General features: G+C 37.3%; 1 protein-coding gene across 1 annotated transcript in view; it reads left to right on the top strand.

The window, feature by feature from the left end:
- Window positions 1-2,988: 2,988 nt before the first annotated feature.
- LOC136881750 (zinc finger protein 79) overlaps window positions 2,989-8,780 on the top strand; it is a 181,128-nt gene continuing 175,336 nt past the window's right edge. The window contains exon 1 of the mRNA XM_067154181.2: window positions 2,989-3,110. The gene's annotated coding sequence lies outside the window, so the exon portion shown is untranslated. The remainder of the gene's footprint in view (window positions 3,111-8,780) is intronic.

Here is an 8,780-nt window from a genome sequence, read left to right as displayed (position 1 = left end):
GTAGTACAAGTCATAATGCGTACTATAATGTCCTTCGTTTTCTCATAATACCACTTGTGCTAGCTTTTTACATGTTGATTTAGTTTTAAATTTTAGACTTTAAATTCATGTAATGCCAATAAGATAATGAGAATGAGATCGTAGTAAGTTCTGTTTTGTATGTCGATTTGATAGTGATGATGAGACAAGTGTAAAGTATGTTTTCGGATTATGAAATATTAACATGAAAAATAGAGAAAAATTGTAGTCTATAACACTTCCCTATTCTCTAGTCATACGTGATGTTACGAAGAAGGGGCCTCACATTTTTAAATATCCCAGGGCCCCCAAACACCTTAATCCGGCACTGTATAGAGCTATTAAAGCTGTGCAGAAATGTCCGTCAGGACATATACTTATCTCCAACTATTTGCCTTTTAGAGCGATATTAGCTCATAGGTGGTTGTAAAAAAAACACTTTCAAAATAAGTAAATAAATAAATAATAAAAATAAAGAAATAAGTAAATAAATACATTAATAAATAAATAACTAAATAAATAGAGATTTTCTCATAATTCTACTTCCTCTAGGACTCGCTAAGGATTAAAATAACCTCTGAAGTACGGTACACAATTTGCATGAACGGTTCGGGAGTTAGGACCGATTTAGTCGGGGAGGGTCAGAGGTTAACCTTGAAATATCCACAAAACATTATTAATTTCATATCATACATCAAGCTTGCGAGATTTCTAACATCATATTTTACTGCATCCATAATAATGACAATCAAAAATAACAATAACAACTATGATAATTTTAATAATAATAATAATAATAATAATAATAATAATAATAATAATAATAATAATAATAATAATAATAATAATAATAATAAATTTAAATATGTATAAATTATCCCATGTAAATGAAAATCCTATGTCCAGTCTTTATCTGAAAAAGGAGAATCTTCACTAACTATATTGCATTGGTTATGTCTCCACCTATTGCCGCAGCGCTGTTACACCAGCAAGGCAGTTCCGTCTCATGGCTCCAATCGCTGCTTAGGAATCACGCGGAGGGCGCAGACTGAAGAATATCTCGAGCCTCATTTACTGTTTTTTTTTTCTGTGTTGTTGTAGGTTAAATTTATGTCTGTGATACAATCATGCTCTTTGCTTACAAGCACTTACAAGAAGTAGACACTATTTGGTGATATTTATCAAAGAGGATAGAACTAAATACAGTAGAGACAATACGCGACACTCAGTGAGATATGAAGGGACAGCTATTAGAGCTCTCTCTAGCGGATTGACCTGAGAACTACTGATTCTGTCATAAGAGCACGTGTATTTGTGTGTGAAGTTTTTGGTGTTATTTATGCGTGTTCAGTGAGTTGACATAATTAAATAGTAGCATGTGTCATGTGCTATGTTTGGCTGCAGTAAATATGATGTAGAGAAGAATGAGCGGTCTTTCTTCAGTTTCCCTCATGACAAAAGAAAATGTAAGTAATATTCTGTTTGCATATATATTCTTCCAGTGACAAAGATATTTTTATAGTACTTCATAATCTTTTGACCTGCTCGACCCATATTTTAACTGGCTTAAAATATAATATGCATATTTTATTGTATAGTGCAACAGTTAACCTTCAATACCGATAGGTTGTTGCAGGTGTGATCAGTGGGTTTGATTTAATTCAAGAAAATACATATGCATATGCGTGTGGCTGGTTGTGTTCCAAGTTACCCTATTTGGAATGCCGTAATGCGTTGTCAAGCCCTGAAGAAAATATGGGTGATTTAAGAAATGTACATATTTTGTTGAAACAATATGATGATGCAAATTTGCTTTATACAAATGTAATGGCGTTATGGCAAGTATTGCTTATAGGGAAAGGTTGAATGTTTTTGAGGCGAAATTTATAGGTTTTTTTCTGTTAGTAGGCTTCAAGTTAAAAGGAAAATTGTCCAGCTCTTATATGTAAATTCATTGAATCATGTGTGTAAGGAATATGCCGATATTTTTGTTGACAAGTATTTTAATATGACGATACAATGCTTTTAAATGAGAAAAAAAAATTAAAATCTAGCCTTGAACGTTCAGGCAGGAATTCTAAAGCTAAAATAGTTATTGCATAAATGAAGGATCAAGCCCTTTCACAGCAGTTCATTTCATGTATTGATTATATGTCTAATTTCAGTCTTTAAGTAATAACCTGTTAAATAATTCTTCATTCATTTGTCCAGAATAGCTTTAGCAACTTTGAAGTTAATATCTTATTAACACTTTCTTTCTAGACGTAATTTATTTATTCATTACCGTATATATATTTCCATTGATATTTGAATTTGGCGCGAATTTTCAGATCAAGCTACTAGGAGCGCCACTTGGGACTTGTCTCCTATTTTAACAAAGCAAAATTCTGAAGTGTCGCCTATTGTTTCTATGAAAGAAAGAAAAAAAAATGGAACCTGGATTATCTGTAATGAGACTGTTTATTCCATGACGTAAGCCATATTTTCTTGTCACTGATGAAGCTAAAATGGTTGGAGACCTCTCCCAATACACTAGTGTGTACTTCCGTTTCCCACTACCCTCAAATCTATCCCTTTTTGTAACAGACACTTTGATTGGTGAAGTTTAAAACAACCCAGTGACTGGACGTAGTGCGCTGCGCAGAGTCCAAGAACAAACAAACAAAGAAGAAGAAGAAGAAAATGGTTGGAGACTAAATGAATTTTTAAAAAAGAAGTAAATATAAATGGTTATATTTCCTGTAGGGCCTAAGTAGCGTCAGCGTGCTATGTAGTACCGGTATAGTGGAAATTTCAAAAGGGCACTGATATATTTCACCATTTATCCTTCATTCGGTACTGTTTTAATTCGAAATAGTAGAGAAAAAAGTGCAACGTTTAACATTATTAGTTTTATGCTTGTGTGGAGATCTCCTTCGAACCATGCGATATGCGGGGGACTGCTTCGTAATGGTTAAATGTTTTGTTGCCGTGACTTCCCTCAGCTGCTAAAATTAGCGCGTCTCCCGTGACAAAAGTGAAAAAGTGTCAATAACTACATACACGTGACTCTGAAAGGAGGACCATCATCAAATCTATTTCAGGCATACAGAGTGAGTGAGCTAAATGTTCGTTTCCATTACTCGTAAACCAGTAAAGATAATTAATCATTGATCTGCATTGAAACTTGTCACCCATGTTATAGATACCCGATCAGTTGTTAACCTAGTACTTTTTTAATTTTTTTCAAACAAGACAGAAAGTTCCCTCGATAAATTTGGTAAGAATTGACACTTCGAGACAAGATTTTTCTAATGTTATAAGTAAGTGGAAATGAATGAAATCTTAATTGGAATGCGGCTCAGAGTGTAGATGTGTTCATTGCGATGTCCAGGACAATAAAAGCACAAGTAAATGTAACGTATTAAGGCACCAATGGCGTTTCCACAGGAAAGGAGAGGCCTAAGGCCACTTCGCTATTCTTTGCTTGTCCCTGTATCACTTGTCTTGTCCAGGTCCTATCCTAACTGTCCACACGGCAGGAACCAGTCCAGAGCAATGGCGTTTCCACAGGAGAGTAGAGCCCTCCAGCTACTTTGCAGCTGTAAACTGGGGGCTTATGCCCCCAAGCCTTTTTGCTTGTCCCTATATCACTGGTCTTCTCCAGGCCCTATCCTAACCATCCACACAGTAGGAACCAGTCCAGACCAGTGGTGTTTAAACACGAAAGTAGAGGCCTAGGGCCACTTCGCAGCTGTAACCTGGGGCTTGTGCCCCCAAATTCCCTTTGCTTCACCCTATGTCACTTATTTTGTCCAGGTCATATCCTAACCGCCTGCACGACAATAATCACTCCAGCCCAAAGGTGTAACAGTAATCACCACCACCACCTGTTAGTTCATCAAGCATCACCCATTAGTTCGTACATAGAGAGGTTGGCAGCATTATGCACCATAGGACAGCATCCTTCCTGTGAAGGCCTTGAGAAGTAAACAAATGACAGTCATTCTGCACATGTTAAAATCTTGTCTTTATATAAATTTCCCTCCATTCATTAATTCATCTTTCTCTTTCCTGCCTTCTAGAGCTCCACTCAAGCTTATTTGTCTACTCCTATCATTCCACACTGTCTCTACACTGGCAGTTCGTAACATCCCACTTAGTCCAGCATCTCATCTCCTTACTCCCAAGTCTCCCCAGCCTAAAGTTTGCAACATTTTCGTAACTACTGTTTTTTTTTATCTTATTGGTCCATTATTGGATATTATAAATTTTCAGGCGAACTCATTCCCGTTGCCAGCTTTTCGCCCCAGTGTGCTAATTTGGTCTCATCATTCAGTAAATAGCACACATACCAACACACATGGCTAGTTTTTCGTGGAAATAAATTTCATCCTGCTGCATTTTTACATACTTTTCCCTTTCAGGTCACTTACTACTGTACAGAGCTGAGAAGAGAGGATTCCTGAAAGTGAAGTCACGGTGGGGGGAAATTGAATATGTAGAGGAACAGTAGGCAGGCAGATGACCTGTTATTGGCTCACAGCGAGGGATGTCTGATACCACCCTCAAGGAAAACATTGGGAGGTTTGAGCGCACTGGATACGATGACAATAGGTACGATGTTGTGTCAAAATACACAGAGTGCAGGTATGAGACTTGGACTGGTGATGAAACTGATAGCTATTTAGAATTCTTCAACTTTATAGCTGCTCATAGCCACATTGTACTTGGTCTGCCCCACGTCAACTGCAAACTCAGTCCAGTAGTTGCATTGGCTAAAGTAAAACAGTATGTTTGTGATGTTAGCTACCTTGGTGTGAATCATTTTTAGAGCTAACCAAAAACGGTATCAAGATACCAGCAGTATCAAAAGATGTCTACTTGGGGTATAGCTGTCATCTTCAGAAGCTGGAAGAAGAGTAGTACTGACAGAGAGACAGGATTATTGAAAAAGTCATGGATAAAACCATCATCAGTAACGCAGTTAACAGGAGCAAGCGAGATTCTAATAAATTATCCTCCTCCAACAAAGCCAGTTCAGACCTGGCCTCACCCCTTTAAGGCAATTCTTAATCCTATAATTTGTTCAGTTCAGTTTCGTACTTTTGTTCTGCTGTGATATTATTAATACTGTATTTACACAAATAATCCCTGCATATTTTTTAAAAAATCAAGGCACGAAATTGGGGCGCAAGTTTTTTCGTCAATGTTGGCATCACGCATCTGGTTCACGTTAGTTTTCGATGTTAGGTGTACAGTTATGCTTTGTGTAACCGCAAGTGGAAGGAAACTGCCCCTGTGTCATATTTAAACAGAAAACAATTTAGACTTTCAATTCAGAACTGCCTTCACATTTTGAACAAATAGTATTTTACAGAGTAATTTAAATTCAAATTTTCTTGGCATCATAATAGAACGTGTCTTCTGGAACATGTGGGGGTAGCTTTCTGCACGTTCACTCACTTCGGTGTGTCTACAGTGTTTTTCATATTTGCTAACGGAGTGAAATCGTAATTCGTTCGTAGTTGGCATTTTAAGATATGCCACATATTCACGTAGCAGGCAGTATGCGTAGAAGAAGAATCCATGAACACTGGCGATGCCTACAGTTGGCGAAAAAGCGTGGTTCACAATTATAATCAATTCGTACTCACCGATGAATATTGTCAATGCCAATGAAACTGCATTTATTTTTAATACCGAGAATAACAGACTTATGGTTTTAAAGGAGATGGGGTCACTATACTGACTTCCTCTCCTCGTCATAGTAAGCTTTCAATAAGCCACAATATTTCCGTGTAAGTGCAAGGCATCTAAAACTGCAAACATTACAGTAATCCAAAAAATAAGGTACCTGCACAGGGGAGCCAGCATAACTTGTCCTTGTCTTTGAGTCTTGGTTTTTTCTTTCGTTACATGAGGTTATGTTTGCCAGTGATTTATCCAAGTGTTTTATTTGAATAATGTAAATTCACCTTGTTAGATACATTTTGGAAATAGCCTTTCTCCGTGGCATTTGAAAGGTTTAAACTGTGAATCAAGGTGATTGCATGCATTAATGGGTCTTAGAATACACTGTGACATGGGAAGATTTGGCATTTCTGAATTACTAGAGAAATACCATGGCAGGAAATTGTACAAGAATAGAGCCACAGTCTTGTGTTGTAATGCAGATGGAAGCAAGAGACTTCCTACTTCCTTCCCTCATCATAGGAATGTTCGATAAGTCATGAGGTTTAAAGGGCATCAAGTACTCTCAGTGCAAGTAAAAGGCATCTAAAATGCATACAGTACAGTACAGTAATCCAATGAATAAAGCACTTGCACAGGGGAGCCAGCATAGATTTCTCCCCGTCTTTGAATCATTTTTCCCTTTCATTGCTTGAGGTAATGTTTGGTAGCGAGTTATCCAATTGCATTATTTTCTGTTTCTGTAGATTTTCATGTAAATCATTATTACCATAATTACAAATTGCCCAAGTGACCCAATCATCTTTTCTAATGCAGTCATCATTATTATTAATGACAGATTTCTAAAGAGTCATCTTTTCTCAAATTCAATATTATTCTCAGCAGAATCATTGCTCCTATCAACATACCTTGCTAACAAAATTTGTAGCTGCGACCATCTCTGCTGCTTCCCTTTTGACTTTATCCAAGACAATTGAAAATAACTCATTATATGACCATTCACACACACTTGGATTCCCAAAGTAGTACCTATTTTCACACACTACGATCACATTTCTAAATGTTTAAGAAATACAAACATTCTTTATAAATAACTTCCACTCGTCCCCAATATCTGTCTTCATTTCTTCCAGCTCAGTATGTAGTTCAAATATTCTGGTAGACCTGGGAATAGTCTGGAAATCACTTTTGATTTGAGAAGGCATCTATTCTATTTCTTCAAAATTACTGTAATTACTGTAGCATTCTGGAATACAGCATTTTGAAGCCATCTGAAAATCAAAGGAATACTATAAAACATCAACATTGGCTAGATAATAAAATCTAATTAATACAACATATACTTCATTTAATACATGCTGTATGTAAGCAAGAAGAAAGCAGTGTTAAGTTTCTTTCCTACTTACATCTTTATGTTCGTGAAGTTACAACAGTACACAGGATTATCACTGTGACAGTACTGTGTTGCTATTGCCATAAAAGACTTCTAAAGTAGGTATCTATTTTTGTTTATCTAACAAGACTCTCACAGCGAGGGATGCCCTATTGATCCATTCATCTATCAATCTGCCCTCCTTCTAAGAGTTCATCCCATGGTGTAGGTAGCTGTAGATGTGGATCATCTGGAGGCAGCTCTTCTCTGTCTTGATGCAAGATGTTATGAAGAACAGCTGTAGTAATTACCACAGGAGATGCACGATCTAACATTACAATCATTCCCAAAGCAAGAACTGGGAATCTTTGCTTCCATATACCAAATGTTCTTTCTATCACATTTCTTGTTCTTATTTGTGATTCATTGTCAGGATTCTCTTCTGGTTTGCGAACTATGTCCACCAAGATAATAGCTTTTACGCGCGTTGGTGAATACAGACCTTCAAAAGAAGAGTTAAAATGGATGTTGTGTAAATCTGGGAAATACAGCTGAGCAGTGGGGATAGGACGGATGGAAAAGCGGCGGCCCAGGGGGCTGCATAATAAGTCGTATTAAATGTCAAACTTTATTTAACAATAACAACTCACAATTAAAGGAGATCACACCCGTATACACTTTCAGAACAACAGCGGAATCAGAATGAAGGGACCAGCCCTGACTATCAGGGAAGGTATTACATGCTCAATAGCTACACCTTTGTTAAACGTATCAGATACATATTTATTGCAACCATGGTGACCCTATCAGGTACGTGTTCATATCCTTTGTGGAAGGTTTCTTGAGCTAACTACCCCGAATGCAAGCCGGGGATCGAACAGCAATTAGTATAAAGGACAAATGCATAGACGCTTTCAAAATATAAGAGAAACACAACAAAAATTCACAAATCTTGCAGTAATATTAAGAGTAGGTAAAATTAGGCGTCTACTGCCTTAAAAGAAGGCAATGCTTCAAGGCATATAGAAAATGTCCACCAAATTACAGTGCCTTTGGTAAGCTACACCAATCTGATCTCACTATCGGGGACTTGCCCGTCTTAACTATTTCTAATATTGGGAGCAAATGAAGTACATGATTACCTACGTAGAGCCCTTCCCAGAAGGGAAAAACATCTTACCCAAGAAAATACATTATTTGCCAACTCGATCGAACACATCACCTTGAAACCTTAAATAAAGATAATATCGAAACCACAAGGCTCCTACCGTTACACATTCATAATAATTTTTTTAAATTACTTCAGGCCCCTTTCCAACTAACAACATCTTAAGGGTATCAGGGTCCTCTCTGGAGGAGCGGAGGGGCTCAAAGCAAGAGAGAGAGAGAGAGAGAGAGGGAGGCCTCGCAAAGCAGGCAGGGACACTTCAGAGCGAGATAAAAACTACGTTTTCTGAAGACATATGGGAAGGGAGGCGAAAAATGTATTCATTAACAGGGATAAAGCATAGCAAGGCAAAATATATACAAATACATCAAAGAAATACACAATACATAACACAGCTTGCAAGCACATACAGTAACGTGAAGATGAAGTAAGTATAGACCAGGGAGAATAACAGCTTTTACACGACACAGTGGCCATTTTTAGTGCTGCTATTGGCCGTCTGTGATGAAGACCAATTTGCTACTGTCCCTGATCGATACCAAATCATTT

This window comes from Anabrus simplex, chromosome 10, assembly GCF_040414725.1.
Source record: "Anabrus simplex isolate iqAnaSimp1 chromosome 10, ASM4041472v1, whole genome shotgun sequence".
Classification (NCBI taxonomy): domain Eukaryota; kingdom Metazoa; phylum Arthropoda; class Insecta; order Orthoptera; family Tettigoniidae; genus Anabrus; species Anabrus simplex.
Note: the sequence above shows the minus strand (reverse complement) of the source record. Positions and strands in the feature narration are given on the sequence as shown.